Source organism: Hylobates moloch, unplaced genomic scaffold, assembly GCF_009828535.3.
Source record: "Hylobates moloch isolate HMO894 unplaced genomic scaffold, HMol_V3 SCAFFOLD_6, whole genome shotgun sequence".
Lineage (NCBI taxonomy): Eukaryota > Metazoa > Chordata > Mammalia > Primates > Hylobatidae > Hylobates > Hylobates moloch.
Genome location: NW_026652281.1, coordinates 38628330 through 38646996, shown reverse-complemented (window position 1 = coordinate 38646996; position 18667 = coordinate 38628330).

The following is an 18667-nucleotide window of genomic DNA, read 5'->3' as shown; positions in this document are numbered from 1 at the left end:
CTGCTGGAAGGTGTCTCCCCTTCAGGAGGCACAGGGGCCAGGGACCCGCTTGAGGAGGCAGTCTGTCCCTTAGCAGAGCTCGAGCACTGCTGGGAGATCTGCTGCTCTCTTCAATGCTGGCATGCAGGAATGTTTAAGTCCGCTGAAGCTATACCCACAGCTGCCCCTTCCCCCAGGTGCTCTGTCCCAGGGAGATGGGAGTTTTATCTATAAGTCCCTGACTGGGGCTGCTGCCTTTCTTTCAAAGCCTGACTACTGTGTCCTTGTTCCACTTTGGTCAAGTGATAAGGCCATCTCAGAGCCATATAAAATCAGGAATTGAATCAGGTGATATTGAAAATGTAAGGCTCTGTGTAATTGTGTTTGGAAAATTTTAGCAGTGGCAATATATCAATATTTTAATTTGCCTGGTGATGTATCTGTTCACCAATAAGGTGTATCTGGCTTGATTTTGATATGATTTACTACTACTGGTGATCATTTTGATTCAATAGCTTATGTATTTACAGAAATTCAGGAACAGGTGTTTCTGATTCAGCAATGTCTCCAGCATCTAATCTGGTATGCAAGTTAGTAGGTTGTGTATCATATTTATAGGAACTCCATTACATTCATAATGGGGTGAATATTTTCCCTGGGCCAAATCTTAAAGTTTATCAGGGAAATTACTGTGTATTCAGAGCCACGTACAGGAAAGTTTGTAATTCCATATTTAATTTTCTTGTTTTTCTTCTTCTTCTTTCTGAATCATCTTGTTTGAGAAGGAAAGCATTCAACAGCTTTTTCTTTTTAAATCCCCAGCTTCGTTTCCAGCATCCCAGTGGTGGGAGGTAACAATTTAGGTGTCAGTAAGAGATGTGAACTGAAAATCCTCCTGTTATCTCAGGGGAGGGGCCTGATAGGACACTGGGTAGGGCCCACAGAATGCAGCTGGATGTTGGATAAAGGGCTAGTTCAGTCTCTGGGTGTCTGCAGACCTTTTTCTTGCTGTAGGGCTGTGAATAAGATACTAAAATATAGTGCTGATCCTTTGCCTCAGGGAGCTGAATCAAGGCTTTAACTTGATTTAAGCCCACACCTGAAAATATTTTTATCCTCTTCACTCGAGGCTGGATTTGAACAGCTGACTTCGAGGTGAAGTGTTCTACAGCCCAAACCCAATCCCTAGAGTCAGTCAAGCTGCTTCCTTATACATCTTCTGTTGTGCTGGGTTGGGAGAAGCAATGTTAAATGTTCCTGAGGAAAAACATAATGTTGGCATCGATGGTGATATTGATGTGTTGCTGTTTGACTAGAATTCTTTTAGCAAAATAGTGAAAACTAGCTTGTATAACATGAACTCAAAACAAAAAGGTAGGCCATGATCTATTAAAAGAAGGGAGAGTTTGATTATATATTTCTGCATGAAAGAAGCAGATTCATCTTTTTCAAGAGGCTTGCCGGCACCACTATTCATAAATGTGTGTGCAACAGATAGTCTAATTGCCTCATTTATAGTAGTAGGACATACTGATTTTCTTTCACATTATTTACCCATCCACTGAGTTTTGGAGTAGGCAAGGAGAATGCATTTCAATCCTGAGGGCTGCTTGTTTTAAACATTGCCTCTGTCTCCATGACAAGTGTTTTATTGTCACTTCTGACTAGATTCCTATTTTGGTTGTCAGTTGTCTGTCTTTTCAGGGTTTGTGAGTTTCAGTGAAGGTTCTGTGAATATTTTTTAAACCCTTCAATTATCATGACTCTTCAAAAATCAACTAGTGTATTCTGTATTCCTTCATGAGTGAAGAAGATAAACTGGAAACTATTCTGTGGCTTATTCCTGTGCATTATCCTGCAATCATTTACATCTGTGTAGCATTTCCCTTTCATGCATATGAACCCACAGGATTGTTATGGTCTCTCGGTTAGGTAGGTAATGCTGACTTTCATTCACTCGTTTATTTATTCATGCATATATTTATTGAGCATTGATGTGTCAGGCTTTGGGCTCAGTTCCAGGTATAAAAAACATCAGTCCTTGTGTTGTAGAAGCTTCTAGAAGTTCTCTTCTAGTGGGAGATAACAAAATCTAATATAGATGGTCTCTGACTTATGATAGTTTGACTTAAGATTTTTTGACTTTATGATGGTGCAAAAGTGATACTCATTCAGTAGAAATTGTACTTTGAGTACTCATACAACCATTTCGTCTTTCGTTTTCAGTATAGTATTCAGTAAATTATATGAGATATTTAACACTTTTCTCATAAAATAGGCTTTACGTTAGATGATTTTGCCCAACTGTAAGCTAATGTAGGTGTTTTGAGCACATTTAAAGTAAGGTAGGATAAGCTCTGATGTTCAGTAGGTTAGGTGGATTAAATGCATTTTGACATATTTTCAACTTGCAATGGGTTTATGAGGATGTGATCCCATTGTAAGCTGAGGAGCATCTGTGCTATAATGTAAGTGACTCAGTCTGTTTATGCTGCTATAACAAAATACCTTAGACTGTGTCATTTATAAACAATAGAAATTTATTTTCACAGTTCTGGATGCTGGGAAGTCTAAGATCAAGGTGCCAGCAGATTAAGTGTCTGGTGAGGGCTTGCTCTCTGCTTCCAAGGTGGGCCTTAGCTTTGCTACTGGGAGGAACAGGAAGAGAGGGAAGACCTTGTCTCTACATGGCAGAAGACAAGAAAGAGACAAGCAAGCTCTTTCAATCACATATATATATATATATATATATATATATACACACACACACATATACACTTCAAGTTCTGGGATACATATGCAGAACATACAGGTTTGTTACATAGGTATACAAGTGCCATGGTGGTTTGCTGCACCCATCAACCCATCATTTACATTAAGTATTTCTCCTAATGCTATCCCTCCCCTAGCCACCCACCCCCCAACAGGCCCCAGTGATGTTCCCCTCCCTGTGTCCATGTGTTCTCATTGTTCAACTCTAACTTATGAGTGAGAACATGCGGTGTTTGGTTTTATGTTCAATCCTTTTTGTAAGGACACTAATTCCATTCAGGAGGACAGAGCCCTCAGGACCTAATCACCTCCCAAAGGCCCCACTTCTTAGTACTATCACATTGGAGATTAAATTCTAGGACAGGCATTCTGGGAGGACACCAACACTCAGAACAAAGCAGTGAGTATGTTCAAAGTGTAGATAGAGAAGCAGGGAAGGACTATAAAAGTCAGTATGAGGAATAGAAAAAGGTTTCACCAAGAAGCAAGAATTTAGGGTAAAATGTGAAAAGAAAAATGTTTTCCAGGTTGAGTAAGTGAGGATATCAAAGTAGGGGAAGAGGAGTGCTATTGCCATTGCTTTATAGATAAAGAAACCAAGGTTAACAAGGCCACAAAGCTGCCACATGTAAATGCAAGTGTTGAACTGAGATATGTTCATGCTGTTTTTGTTACACCCCACTATACCAATCAGCAACTCATTAGATTGATTTTTCAAATTTTCTTTAATATATTCTATAAGAGCAAGAGTAGTGTATTCATTCCTTCATCTTAAGTATGAAAAGGCATTGAAGTCTTAGGGAGTGAAAATCCAGTTTGCATTTGTGTTTATTATTTTGCATATTATTTTTCTGAAGTATAAATATTATAAAGTGTTAGCCTTACAAATTGAAGATACCTATGATCAAGAAATAGAACACAAACTCCTTCACAGTCTCCCTCATGTCAATGCATAGTAATTATAGCTCCTATAAATTGACTACTATTCTAATATGTTCTATCTCAATAAATTAGTTTAACATGTTTTTAGAGTTTTATAAAAATGGAATTTTATGTATCTCTTGTGTTGGGCTTCTTTTTCTCAAATTATTCACCCAAGTCACAGCATGTAGCAGTAGTCTGATGTTCATCATTGTTCTATAATACTCCATTGTAGGAATATACCACAACTTATATATTATATTATCTGTAAAGCTTTAGGTTGTTTCCACTATGGGTCTATGATGAATCATTCTTGTAAGACAATTTGTACAGGTCTTTGGTGCACATATATGCACATGCTTTTGGGTATACCTCTAGAAGTAGAATTCAGAGTTTATAAAATATGCATATATTCAGCTTTAGTAATTACTGCCACATGGTTTTCAATTCAGTCCAATTACTCAGTGTCTATTATTATAAATAGTATTTTCTTTGTGTCTTGTTTAATCAATCTTTGCTTGTTCCAAGGTCATGAATATATTCTCCTATATATTCTTCTAGAATTATTTTTGTTTTCTCTTTCAAATAGAGGTCTATAATCTATCTGAAATGAATTTTTGTATATGATGTATAGTGGGGTGAAAATGCACTTTTTTCCCCCATATGGATGCTCAATTGACCTGGTGCTGTTTATTGAAAAGGTCATCCTTTCCCTATTGTAGTGGAGCTTTTATCAAATTTCAGGAGACCATGTAAATATGAGTATAATTATGAATTTTCTACTGTGTTTCATTGCTTTCTAATTGTCTATTCAGATGACAAAACAATGCTCCCTTAACTACTGAAACTTTATTATGTCATAATATCTGGTGCTTTAAAACCTCTTATTTTGTTATTCTTCTTCAAGATAGTTTTTCTTATTCTTGGCCCTTGCCATTTCTACAGAAGAGCTGGAATTTTATTTGGAATTGTATTGAATCAGAAAAAGGAAGCTTTGGAATAATAAATACTCCAGTCCATAAATGAGATATATCCCTCCATGTATTTATCTATTCTTAAATTATTCTTTCTATGTCTTTTGTTTTTTTGTGTAGAGGTTTTATATATCTTTAATTTATTCCTAGACATATGAAGATTTTTTATGCTATTGTAAAATCTCTGATTAAAAAAATTACTTCCTAATTATATGCACTATTGTATATATATATTTTATTGGTTTAAATACTGAGTTTATATCCAGAAACATTGTTAGATTTATTTACTAGTTTGTTAATTGTAGTTTAAGAATTTTTCAGTGCTCATAATTATATCATCTGTGGATAAGTACAGTTGATTTCTTTTCTTACTTTCCAAGATATTTTATTTGTATTTATATATTTTATTTATTTGTATTTTCTATTGTACTCTTTAGGACCTCCAGTATAATTTAAAGAGTCAGTAATAACTGATATCCTTGTTTTGTTCTTGAGCTTAGGCAAAGTGAAACCTTTTAATATGTCACCATTAAACTCCTATTAAATTCCTATTAAACATGACATTTGCTATAGAAGTTTTCCATAGCCTGTAATCAGAGTAAAGATATGCTATTCTGTTTCTAGTTTGCTAAAAGTAGTGTATCTACAAGGTAGATAAATCACCCCTCCTCCTTTTAGGAGGAGCAGATAAAAGTTGGCAAGAATTTCTGGAAATGTTATTTCAGTATAGCTCCCACCTGGACAGTGGCACATGGGAAAACAGTGAATTTTTCTAAAAAAAGTAGAAGAAAAGATGAGATGGATGGACAGAGGGATTTCTGCTCGCTCTTTTTCTTTCCTGAGTTACCTTTCTCCTACCATCAACTTTTTTCTCAATTTCCACTGTAGATTGCAGCTCACTTGTACCCTTGATATATTGAATAGAGAAGCATTCTTGTAGCCATTTCATAGTCTGTTTTAGTTAAGAAACCACTTTTAATTTGCGGTGTGTGTGATTGGTGACCAGCTCAGCCAATGCTGTTTCACGAGCCACTGTGGCAGATGCCTGTTGACCTCACATCCAAGGGAACAAGGTAAGCTCTGATGTTTCACAGCTCCCCTCTGGAAATTCTGCCCCAGCCTCTCACATTTTCAAGTAACAGCTGTGCTGTTGGAGTCTCAGTGATTAACAACTTATCAAACCATTTCCCTGGAACTCTCCAGAACTGCCTCTCATGGGGCACCTGATGGATTTCTACTTCACAGATGGCTTATCAGTTCATCAAGTTATTACTTGCTCTTCTGTCTCCATTTCTCCTGTGTATATTTTATGGGAAAAAAAAATCTCCAGGTCATATGATAGATGTTTCATCTTTGTTAACACAGCACTTGGTAATGAATCTTTATAATATTAGCTGCGTGCTGAACTAGCCCTATCTGTGGATTCATTTTGAGACTCTATAACTCCACATCTGCTTTTTTAGGAAAGCTCAAGATTATTTATTTTCTTGATGGAAATCCTTGGCATATTTCTGCCTAGAGGAAGAGCAAAATCAATATGTCCTACGGTTTTATTAAGTTTCTTTAAGGACAAGATATCCAATCTGTTGGCTGGAGTTGGTTAATCACCATCCTGTACAAATTCATCTTTGAATGGTGGCTTTCCCACATCGTTTTCAGTTGTCATTGGTAGTGGAATGCTATCTCATTTCTTACCCCTATTTAGAGAATAATTGTTGCTCCTAGCCACATATCAATATCTTGGTATAGCCCCAAACCAGCCAAAGTTAAAGATTATTTTCTTATTCATTCTCTTGTCGTTGTAGCCTGCCACATACTATGGTTCAATTTTTCTTCTGTTTCTTCCTACAAGTCTAACTGTGTCAATCTTATCTATCTGCTACTCAGCCCATACCAGTTTGCAATGAAAGTCGAGTAAGATTTCATGGCATATATCCAATGTCACCATAGTGAAAACCATGTATACAAATTTTGGGACAAACTGAAACATGCTGCCTCAAATTTCAGTGATCTACTGGGGAAAATCATTCAGCAGTTTGGACAAACCCTTCCACATTAGGCAGACTCTCAGTGCTGCCTGGAATCATTCTCCATGCAGCTAGTCAGCTGCTTCTCTTTTTTGTCTCAATAGCTGTTCTCAACTTTGACTAACACTCTCTTCAAATCCCTGCCTCTGCCATATCCTCTCTTACTCTGAGCATATGATCATGCCTTCAAATTCACCAGAAAACAAACAAACAAAAATAATAACTTCCTCATGCCTACAACCTCAAACCACTTACAAAATGTATTTCCATCAGGACCAAGGGTTTTACAGTCTTTTCTATTTTCCATAAAAGATTGTCCCTCTTGCTGCCAAAGTCTAATCCATCCATCCAACTACTTGCATTGGAGTTTGTCTCTTGACTTGACAGAGACCTTGGACCATTAGCCATCCATTTTCCTTACTCTATGTTTTGTTTGATCCCTTCTACATACAAACATGTTTTTAGAAAAATCTCCTCTGATGCCCTATCACCCTTTAGCTACTGTTCTGTATCTCTTTCTCTTTGCAGCCAAACTTCTTGAGAAGACTTGTCTATACTTATACTATCTTCCTTCCTCATTTGCCATTTACTGCTCAACTGATAATAATTTGCCTTCTGTCCCCCAAAAAGCAATGAAATTATTTCCAACAATTACCTTTATATTACTAAATAGAGTGGATATATATTTTTTTCTTTAATTGTTTAACACTGATAACAATTTCCTCCTTTTTAAAACTGCTCTTTTGACTTTCACAAAGGTTTTCTTAGCTGGATTTTCTGCTCTGTCTGTGGACACTTCTGTCAGTATCTCTCACTGGCTCCTTTTCTTGTGATCTCTTTAAAATGAGGGTTCTCCAGACCCTTCTCAAAAGACGACATTTATGCAGCCAACAGACACATGAAAAAATGCTCATCATCACTGGTCATCAGAGAAATGCAAATCAAAACCACGAGATACCATCTCACACCAGTTAGAGTGGCGATCATTAAAAAGTCAGGAAACAACAGGTGCTGGAGAGGATGTGGAGAAATAGGAACACTTTTACACTGTTGGTGGGACTGTCAACTAGTTCAACCATTGTGGAAGTCAGTGTGGCGATTCCTCAGGGATCTAGAACTAGAAATACCATTTGACCCAGCTATCCCATTACTGGGTATATACCCAAAGGATTATAAATCATGCTGCTATAAAGACACGTGCACACGTATGTTTATTGTGACACTATTCACAATAGCAAAGACTTGGAACCAACCCAAATGTCCATCAACGATAGACTGGATTAAGAAAATGTGGCACATATATACCATAGAATACTATGCAGCCATAAAAAAGGATGAGTTCATGTCCTTTGTAGGGACATGGATGAAGCTAGAAACCATCATTCTCAGCAAACTGTCGCAAGGACAGAAAACCAAACACCGCATGTTCTCACTCATAGATGGGAATTGAACAATGAGAACACTTGGGCACAGGGTGGGAAACATCACACACCGGGGCCTATTGTGGGGTGGGGGGAGGGGGGAGGGATAGCATTAGGAGATATACCTAATGTAAATGACGAGTTAATGGGTGCAGCACACCAACATGGCACATGTATACATATGTAACAAACCTGCACATTGTGCACACATACCCTAGAACTTAAAGTATAAAAATAAAAAACAACTAGGACAGCCAGAAAAAAAAAAAAAAAAAAAAAAAGAAGAAATAATGCTAGGAAAACTGGCTAACCACATGGAGAAGAAAGAAATATTGGACTCCTACTTCTTACGATGTACAAACATTTACTGAAGATGAATTAAAGACTTAAATGTAAGACCTGAAACTATAAAAAGTCCTAGAAGCCAACGAAGAAATACTCTTCTAGACACTGGCCTAGGCAAAAAATTTATGATGAAGATCCCCAAAGCAAATGCCACAAAATAAAAAATAAACGAACAGGACTTAATTAAAGAGTTTCTGCACAGCAAAAGAAACTATGAACAGAGTAAACACAACCTACAGAATGGGAGAAAATATTTGCAAACTATGGATCCAACAACAGACTAATATCCAGAGTCAATGAGGAACTTAAATCAACAAGAGAAAAACAAAAATCCCATTAAAAAATGGGCAAAGCACATAGACACTTCTCAAAAGAAGACATATAGCAGCCAACAAACATATGAGATACCACCAGTCAGAATGGGTATTATTAAAAAATTAAAACATAACAGATAGGACAGGCACAGTGGCTCACACCTGTAATCCTAGTACTTTGGGAGGCCGAGGTGGGTGGATCATGCAGTCAGGAGTTCGAGACCAGCCTGGCCAATATGGTGAAATCCCATCTCTACTAAAAATACAGAAAATAGCCAGGTATGGTGGTGTGTGCCTGAGGTCCCAGCTACTCAGGAGGCTGAGGCAAAAGAATCGCTTGAACCCAGGAGGCGGAGGTTGCAGTGAACCGATATGGCGCCACTGCACTCCAATCTGGGTGACAGAGCGAGACTCCGTCTCAAAATAAATAAATAAATGAAAAATACCAGATATTGGTGAGGTTGAGAAGAAAAGGTAATCCTTATAAACTGTGGCAGTAATGCAAATTATTAATAGTTCAGCCCCTGTGGAAAACAGTTTGGAGATTTCTCAAAGTACTAAAAATAGAATTACCATTCAACCCAACAATTCCATTACTAGGTATATACCCAAAGGAAAATAGATCATTTTACCAAAAAGATACCTGCACTCACATGTTTATCACAACACTATTCAAAATAGCAAAGACATGGAATAAACCCACGTGGCCATCAATGGTGGACTGGATAAAGAAAATGTGGTACATATACACCATAGAATGCCATGTAGTCGTTAAAAAGAATGAAATCATGTCCTTTGCAGCAACGTGGATGCAGCTGGATGCCATTATGTTAAGTAGACTAACATAGAAAAAAAGCCAAATAAGGCATGTTCTTACTTGTAAGTGGGAGCTAATAAACACTGGGTACACATGGACACAAAGATAGGAACAACAGACATTGTGGACTCCAAAAGTGGTGAGGGAGGGAAAGGAACAAGGGCTGAAAAACTACCTATCAGGTAGTATGCTCAATACTTGGGCAGTGGGATCATTAGAAGCCCAAACCTCAGCGTCACTCAATATATCCACATAATAAACCTGCACATGTACCCCCTGAATCTAAAATTTTAAAAATATAATGGTTTCCATATATTTAAAAATATATATATAAAATAAAATGAGGGTTCTCCTAGTTTCTTCCCAAGGGTGGGTACATTTTTCTAGACTGGCTTCTACAGTCACTTACATTTGCGTGACTATTAACTCTACATATACAGTTCATTCCTTTCTGAGAATTTCACACTTGTATTCACTTGGCGATCTCTTAGTCACTAGAACTCAACATGTCCTAAACTAGTCTCATTACACTTGGCCCTACGCAGACTGCTTTGGTATTTATGTTAAGGCATAGCACGCTGGGGCCCAGAAGGTGTTATTATCCCTAATTTTTCCCTTTTAGTCAGTATATCTTTATATCGGTTTATCTCATAAGCAGAGCATAAATCTCTTCATTCTCATTGCCTTATTTCACCTAATTGCATGTACAACTTTCTACTTAGTATTTTTTATCCTTCAGTTTGACCTCACCAAACCAAAGGCACTCACCGTTACTGAAATGATTCTTCTAAAATGTGAACTCATGTTAATTTTCAAAAAATGAATCAATTGATTTGATGCAAGTGTAATAAAAATTATGACTGTTTTTAAATGAATTTGACAAGGTGACTCTGAAGTAGGTATAGAATAGCAAAGAGCTCAGAACAACCAAAGTATTTACGAAGAAGAAGAATAAGGTCACTGGCTGCTATGACAGCATACCCGAGAGTGGGTAATTTATAAAGGAAAGAAGTTTATTTATCTCTTAGTTATGCAGGCTGGGAAGTTCAAAGGGCATGGCCCCAGTATCTTCTTGGCAAGCAGGAACTGATGCATTTCTGAGAGAGCTAATCTAGTCTTGAGAGTGAGAACTCATTACTGCTAGAAGACATGAGGTCATTTATGAGGGATCCACCCCTATGACGAGAACACTTCCCATTAGGCCCTACCTCCCAACACTGCCACACTGGGGATGAACATGAGTTGATTTCAACATGAGTTTTGGTGGGGACAAATCATACCCAAACCATAACATGTGCCCTAAGTAGACTTACCTTACTGATACCAAGGTTTATTTAAAGACATAACTAAAGCTCTGTATGGCCTCAGGGACAAAGCAACCAATGATACATAATAGAAAACCCAGGGATAGACCTGTTCATAAGTGAAATTATAATCTTTGACAGAATTGGTCTATTTTTTAGGTGCAGTGAAGAAACCAGAAATCACTATTTTAAGTAGGATGGATTTAAAACAGGAAAATATGCCCAAATTATTGAAGGGCTGGAAGGGCAAAGATATGGGAAAAGAAGGTGCCATTAGCTGTATGATCCACTGCCACAGCCATCCAAAGAGGCTACTCAGAGTTGGCAAACTGTAGGACACGCCTGGTGAGGTCACAGCATCCCCAAACTGCAGCCCCAAGACTGTGACTACAATATCTGTAAAATCTCACGCCTACCCAGGTCTGTATTTCCTCTGCAATTATTGCTGGGAGTGAATTGTTTCTGCCTTCCCACTGTCTTCCAAATTTGTGTAGGTGCATTTCTTTGGCAGCACTGTATGTTAAACCTTACTGGCAAAGAAGTTTGGAAAATTCAGCCCCTGGGTTTCTAGCTCTTGTGATACAAAGGAGACCAAGAAGGGGAAATCAATGGGTCCCAAAGGCCACAGAAAACATGTGGCACAGGGGTGTTAAAGATCAATAAAGAAAGGAAGAATTGTTCAATAAACAGTGCTGGGACAACTGGGCATTCATTCAAAAAACTAAAATTGAATTCCTGTCTTATGCTATACACTAGAGTCAACTTAAATAGATAAGGACTTTTGCTAAAAGGAAAACTTCAGGAAGAAAATACAGAAAAATATTGTTCTAGTTTTGGAATAAGGAAGGCTTTATTAAAACAAGGTAACAGGAGAGGGGCCAAGATGGCTGACTAGAAGCAGCTGGTGTGCCCTGCTGTCCTGGAGAGAAGGAAGAGTGGGGAGTAAACACTAGCTCTTCAACTGGATCATCCAGGTGGTCACATTGGGATTCATCAAGGAAGCAACATGACCCATGGAGAAGAGTGAAACAGGAAAACTGCCCACTTGGGAGTGGCACGGGGTCAAGGGAGGCCTCCTAAGGCAGGGAAATAGTGAGTGAGTGAAAGTCCCCGGGCACCCACATTTCTGCCATGGACCTTTGCAATCCTGGGCTCAGGAGATCACCTGTGCTATCTCTCACCCCCTCCCCACTCCACCACTAGGGCCTCCAGTCTGACACACAAAGCTACACAGAGTCTGGGCAGAGCTGCTGCAGAGGCACACACAGAGTCCCAGGGGGCTTGGATCCCCAGGCACCCCAGGATCAGTGGCTACAGCTCTGGCAATGTGGGAGGCCGGGCTCCCTCGCACACACCCAGGATAGGGGCCAAATCTACGGGGCTGAGCTGTGGAAGGATGGCAGGCTTTGTCTTCATTGAACAAGGCCCATTGGCCTGGGACCCTAGCATGGCCACGACAACACCATCTGGGCTCTCTGGCCAGCATCATCTCTGCACTTCCCTGGGATATAGCTCCTAGAGGTAGCAGGTACACCACCGTTTTTGCTGCTTTGGATTCATTATATGGAGAGGAGCCCAGCAGCCTCTCTTCCCTGTCAGTCCATACCACCCAACTTTTCACTGGCTTGGGACCACAGAGCAGCTGCCCCACCCCTGGCTGAGCACACCCACTGGTAGTGGCTCTGGGTTTCCCAGGGGTGGAGCTCCCAGGGACAAGTGATGGCCCCTCTGCTACTGCAGCAGTTCTTCCCTTGCTGCCCTTGGACTGGGGAAAGAACGCAGAGCCTGAAGGCTTCATTTGCACTTCCAGTATGCCGCAGTCACCGCAGTCACCACCTCCCAGTCAGACTGGGAGGAGCCCAGTCTCTCCTCCCTGTGAGCCCATGACCCTCCACTACTCACCAAGCAAAGCCCCTGGCTTGGGACAGCATCACAGCCGCCCCACCCCCTCCACTGAACATTTCCACTAGTAGCGCTGTGTTCCTGTGAGGTGGAACTCCTAGAGGCAACTGAAAGCCCCTCCACCGCTGTCAGTGCAGTGGTACCTCCCTTGTGGCCCTCGGACTAGGGAAAGAACAAAGACCCTGAGCACTTTATCCACACTTCCAGCAAGCTACAGATGCCCTATGGAAAAGAGGTCAGTGGGTCTTCCCTGTTATCCCTGACCCTGCCTGCTTATCAACAGGTAGGGCCCCCTAGCTTGGCCCACAACACAGCCACTCAACTCTGGGCTGGTTGCATAGATTGGTAGTGGCTCTGGGTTTCTCTGGGGTGACAGTCCAAAAGACAAGTGAAAGGCTTTCTGCCGCAGCCACTGTGAAGGTCCCTTCTGCTGCCTGCGAGCTGGGGAGGCAACATAAAGCCTGAGCTTGCCCCAAAGCTGTAGTGTGTAGGCTGGGGGTGACATGCTGAGATCTGCAGCCAGCACTAGAGTGGGAGAGGAGCTCCCACTTTCAGAGCACTGAGAGGGAGTATGGCTGCAACTTTGTAGAAAGACAGAGGAGCCATGTAGCAGAGGAAGAGCCGACCTACTGGTCATTATGCTTAAGCGTCATCTACAGGATCATAGTCCAAACTTCAACACCAGAAGTACTTTGCTAATATACCCACTTGTGAAACCAAGGACAAGAATTCAGCTACAAATGATAAAAACCTTGCAGAAAGCCTCAGCCCTCTGAAAATATCCAAAAACGAAGTCAACTGACTATGCTTAAATTATACCTCAGTTAACAAAACATCAGCTCACACAGATGAGAAGGAACCAGCACAAGAACTCTGGCAATTCAAAAAGTCAGAGTGGTTTCTTACCTCCAAATGACCACACTAGTTCCCCAGCAAGTGTTCTTAACAAGGCTGAAGTGGCTAAAATGACAGACATAGAATTCAAAATATGGACAGGAATGAAGGTTGCTGAGATTCAGGAGAAAGTTAAAACTGAATCCAAGGATTCTAAGGATTACAATAAAATGATACAGGAGCTGAAAGACAAGAATGAAATTGATCTGATAGAGCTAAAAAACACACTACAAGGATTTCATAATGCAGTTGCAATTATTAATGCAGAATATACCACGCTGTAGAAAGAATCTCAGAGCTTGAAGACTGGTTCTCCAAATTAACTCAGACAAAAATGGAAAAAAAAATAAATAAAAATGAAATAAGCTTCCAAGAAACATGGAGAAACATGGGGTTATGTAAAGAGACCAAATCTGCACTCACTGAGATCCTAAAAAGAGAGACAGAAGTCAAGCAACTTGAAAAACATACTTCAGCGTATTGTCCATGAAAATTTCCCCAACCTCACTAGAGAGGCCAACATTTAAATTCAAGAAATGCAGAGAATGTCTGTGAGATACTACATAAATGACCATCCCTAAGATACATGATGTTTAGATTCTTCAAGGATGGCATGAAATAAAAAAAATATTAAAGAGAGCTAGAGAGAAAGGGCAGATCACCTATAAAGGGAAACCCATTGGGCTAGTAGTAGAGCTTTCCTCATAAATCCTACAAGCCAGAAGGGTTGTATATATATATTATATATAATATATATATATAATATTGTATGTATATAATTGTATATAATATTGTATGTATATAATTGTATATATATAATTGTATGTATATAATATATATATATTCAGCATTGTTTGTTTGTTTGTTTGTTTTGAGACGGAGTCTTGCTCTGTCACCCAGGCTGGAGTGCAGTGGCGCGATCTCGGCTCACTGCAAGCTCCGCTTCCCGAGTTCACGCCATTCTTCTGTCTCAGCCTCCAGAGTAGCTGGGACTACAGGCACCTGCCACTGTGCCTGGCTAATTTTTTTTTTTGTATTTTTAGTAGAGACGAGGTTTCACCATGGTCTCGATCTCCTGACCTCGTGATCCACCCGCTTCGGCCTCCCAAAGTGCTGGGATTACAGGCGTGAGCCACCACGCCCGGCATATTCAGCATTCTTAAAGAAAAGAAACTCCAACCAAGAATTTCATATCCAGCTGAAGTGAGCTTCATAAGTGAAGGAGAAATAAGATCCTTTTCAGCCAAGCAAGTGCTAAGAAAATTGGTTAACACTAGATCTGCCTACAAGAGGTCCTTAAGGGAGCGCTAAATATGGAAACAAAAGGCCATTACTGGCCACCACAGAAACACACTTAAGTCTACAGACCAGTGACACTGCAACCACACAATCAAATCTGCAAAATAACCAGTTAACATCATGATGACAGCATCAAATTCACACATATCAATAACTAACCTTAAATATAAATGGGCTAAATGCACCAATTGACCTGCCCCTTCTCTCTAGCTGCCTTTAATATTTTTTCCCTTCATGTCATTCTTGGAGAATCTGAAGATCATGGGTCTTAGGGATGGTCATTTTGTGTAGTATCTTGCAGACATTCTCTGCATTTTTTGAATTTGAATGTTGGCCTCTCTAATGAGGTTGGGGAAATTTTCATGGACAATATGCTCAAATATGTTTTACAAGTTGCTTGATTTCTCTCTCTCTCTTTTAGGCATGCCAAGTTGGATAAATAAGCAAAGCCTACTGGTATGCTATCTTCAAGAGACCCATCTCAAATTCAGTGAGACCCATAGGCTCAAAGTAAAGAGATGGAAAAAAATCTACCAAGCAAACAGAAAACAGAAAAAAAAAGCATGATTTGCTATTTTAATTTCAGACAAAACAGACTTTAAACCAACATTGATCAAAAAAGACAATGAAGGACATTTCATAATGGTAAAGGGTTCAATTCAATGAGAGGACCTAACTAACCTAAATATGTATGTACCTAACACAGGAGCACCTGGATTGCTAAAGCAAGTTCTCAGAGACTTACAAAAAGACCTAAATAACCAAATAATAATAGTGGGAGATTTTAACAACCCACTGACAGTATTACACAGATCATCGAGGAAGAAAAGTAACAAAGATATTCAGGACCTGAATTTGACACTTGGACAAATGAGACTAAGAGATATCTGCAGAGCTCTCTGCCCCCAAACAACAGAATATACATTGTTCTCATCTGCATATGTCGCTTACTCTAAAATTGACCACACAATTGACCATAAAACAATCTTTGGAAAATTCATAAAAACCAAAATCATACCAAACACTCTCAGACCACAGCACAATAAAAGTAGAAATCAATACTAAGAAAATTACTCAAAACTATAAAATTACGTGGAAATTAAACAACCTGATCCTGAATGACTTTTGGGTAAGCAATGAAATTAAAGCAGAAATCAAGAAATTCTTTGAAACTAATGAGAAAAATGATACAACATACGAGATTCTCTGGAAGACAATCAAAGCAGCTTTAAGAGGGGAATTTATAGCACTAAATGTCCACATCAAAACATGAGAAAGTTCTTAATTTAACAACCTAATGTCTCCCCTGGAGAAACTAGAGAAACAAAAGCAAACCAACCCCAAAGCTAGCAGAAGACAAGGAATAACCAAAATCAGGGCTGAACTGAAGGAAATTGAGATGCAAAAAATCGTACAAATAAATGAATTTAGGGGTTGGTTCTATGAAAGAATAAGATTGTTTGTCAGCTAGCTATACTAATAAAGATAAAGAGGGAAGATCTAATAAACATACTCAGAAAAGACAAAGGGGACATTACTAGCAACCTCACAGAATTACAAAAAACTCTCAGAGACTACTACAAACACCTCTCTGCACACAAACGGGAAACCCTGAAAGAAATGGATAAATTGCTTGAAATATACAACCTCCCAGTATTGAACCAGGAAAAGATTGAATCTTTTTACAGACCAATAATGAGTTCTGAAATCGAATCAGTAACAAAAAGCTTACCAACCAGAAAAGGCCCTGGACCAGATGGATTCATAGTTGAATTCTGCCAGATGTATGAAGACAAGCTGGTGCCACTCCTGCTGAAACTATTCCAGAAAATTGAGGAGAAGGACTCCCCATAATTCATTCTATAAGTCCAGCATCATTCTGATACCAAAACCTGGCAGAGATACAATGCAAAAAGAAAACTTGGCCAGGCGCGGTGGCTCACACCTGTAATCCCAGCACTTTGGGAGGCCAAGGCAGGTGGATCATGAGGTCAGGAGATCGAGACCACCCTGGCTAACACAGTGAAACCCCGTCTCTATTAAAAAAAAAATAAAAAAAATTAGCTGGGCATGGTGGCGGGTGCCTGTAGTCCCAGCTACCTGGGAAGCTGAGGCAGGAGAATGGTGTGAACCCAGGAGGCGGAGCTTGCAGTGAGTGGAGATCACAGCACTGTACTACAGCCTGGTGACAGAGCAAGACTCTATCTCAAAAAAAAAAAAAAAAGAAAATTTCCGGCCAATATCCTTGAAGAACACCAATGCAAAAATCCTTAACAAAATACTAGAAAACCAAATCCGGTAGCATATGAAAAAGCTAATCTAGCACAATCAAGTAGGTTTTATCCCTGGGACGCAAGGTTGGTTCAACATATACAGACCAATAAATGTGATACATCATATAAACTGATCTAACCACATGACCATCTCAACAGTTGCAGAAAAGGCTTTTAGTAAAATTCAACATCCCTTTATGTTAGTAATCCTCAACAAATTAGGCATTGAAGGAACATACCTTGAAATAATAAGAGCCATCTATGAAAAACCCACAGCCAACATTATACTGAATGGGCGAAAGCTGAAAGCATTCCCCTTGAGAACTAGAATAAGACTAAGATGCGTATTCTCACCACTTCTATTCAACATAGTACTAGAACTCCTGGACAGAGCAAACAGGCAGGAGAAAGAAATAAAAGGGAAGGGAGGAAGTCAAACTATCTCTGCAGATTGTATGATTCTATATCTAGAAAACCCCATAGTCTGCTCAAAAGCTCCTAGATCTGATAAACAACTTAGTAAATTTCAGTATACAAACTCAATATACAAAAATCAGTAGCATTTCTATATACCAATAACATCCAAACTAAGAGCCAAATCAAGGTTGCAGTCTCATTCACAATAGACACAAAAAGAATAAAACACCTAGCAATACTGCTAAACAGGGAGGTAAAATATCTCTATAATGAGAATTACAAAACACTGCTCAAAAAAATCGGAGATGACACAAACAAATGGAAAAACATTCCAGGCTCATGGATAGGAAAAACCAGCATTGTTAAAATGGCCATGCTGCCCAAAGCAATTTACAGAATTAATTCTATTCCTATCAAACTACTAATGACATTCTTCACAGAGTTAGGAAAAACTATTTTAAAATTCATATAGAACTTAAAAAGCCCAAATAGCCAAAGCAATCCTAAGCATAAAGAACAAAACTGGACACATCATATTTTCCAATTTCAAACTGCTACAGGGCAGTAGTAACCAAAACAGTATGGCACTGGTACAAAAACAGATACACAGGCCAATGGAACAGAATAGAGAACCCAGAAATAATGCCACACATCCAAGACGATCTTATCTTTGAAAAAGTTGACCAAAGTAAGAAATGGGGAGAGGATTCCCTATTCAATAAATGGTGCTGCAAAAGATTGAAATTGGACCCTTATACCAGATAAAAAAAATCAACTCAAGATGGAATAAAGACATAAATGTAAAACTTAAAACGATAAACACCTTGGAAGATAATATAGACAATACCATTCTGGACATTGGCCTTGGCAAAAATTTCATGACAAAGATGCCAAAAGCAATTGCAACAAAAGCAAAATTTGACGAATTAAACTAAAGAGCTCTTGTATTGCGAGAGAAACTATTGACAGAGTTAACAGACAACCCACCGAATGTGAGAAAATATTAGC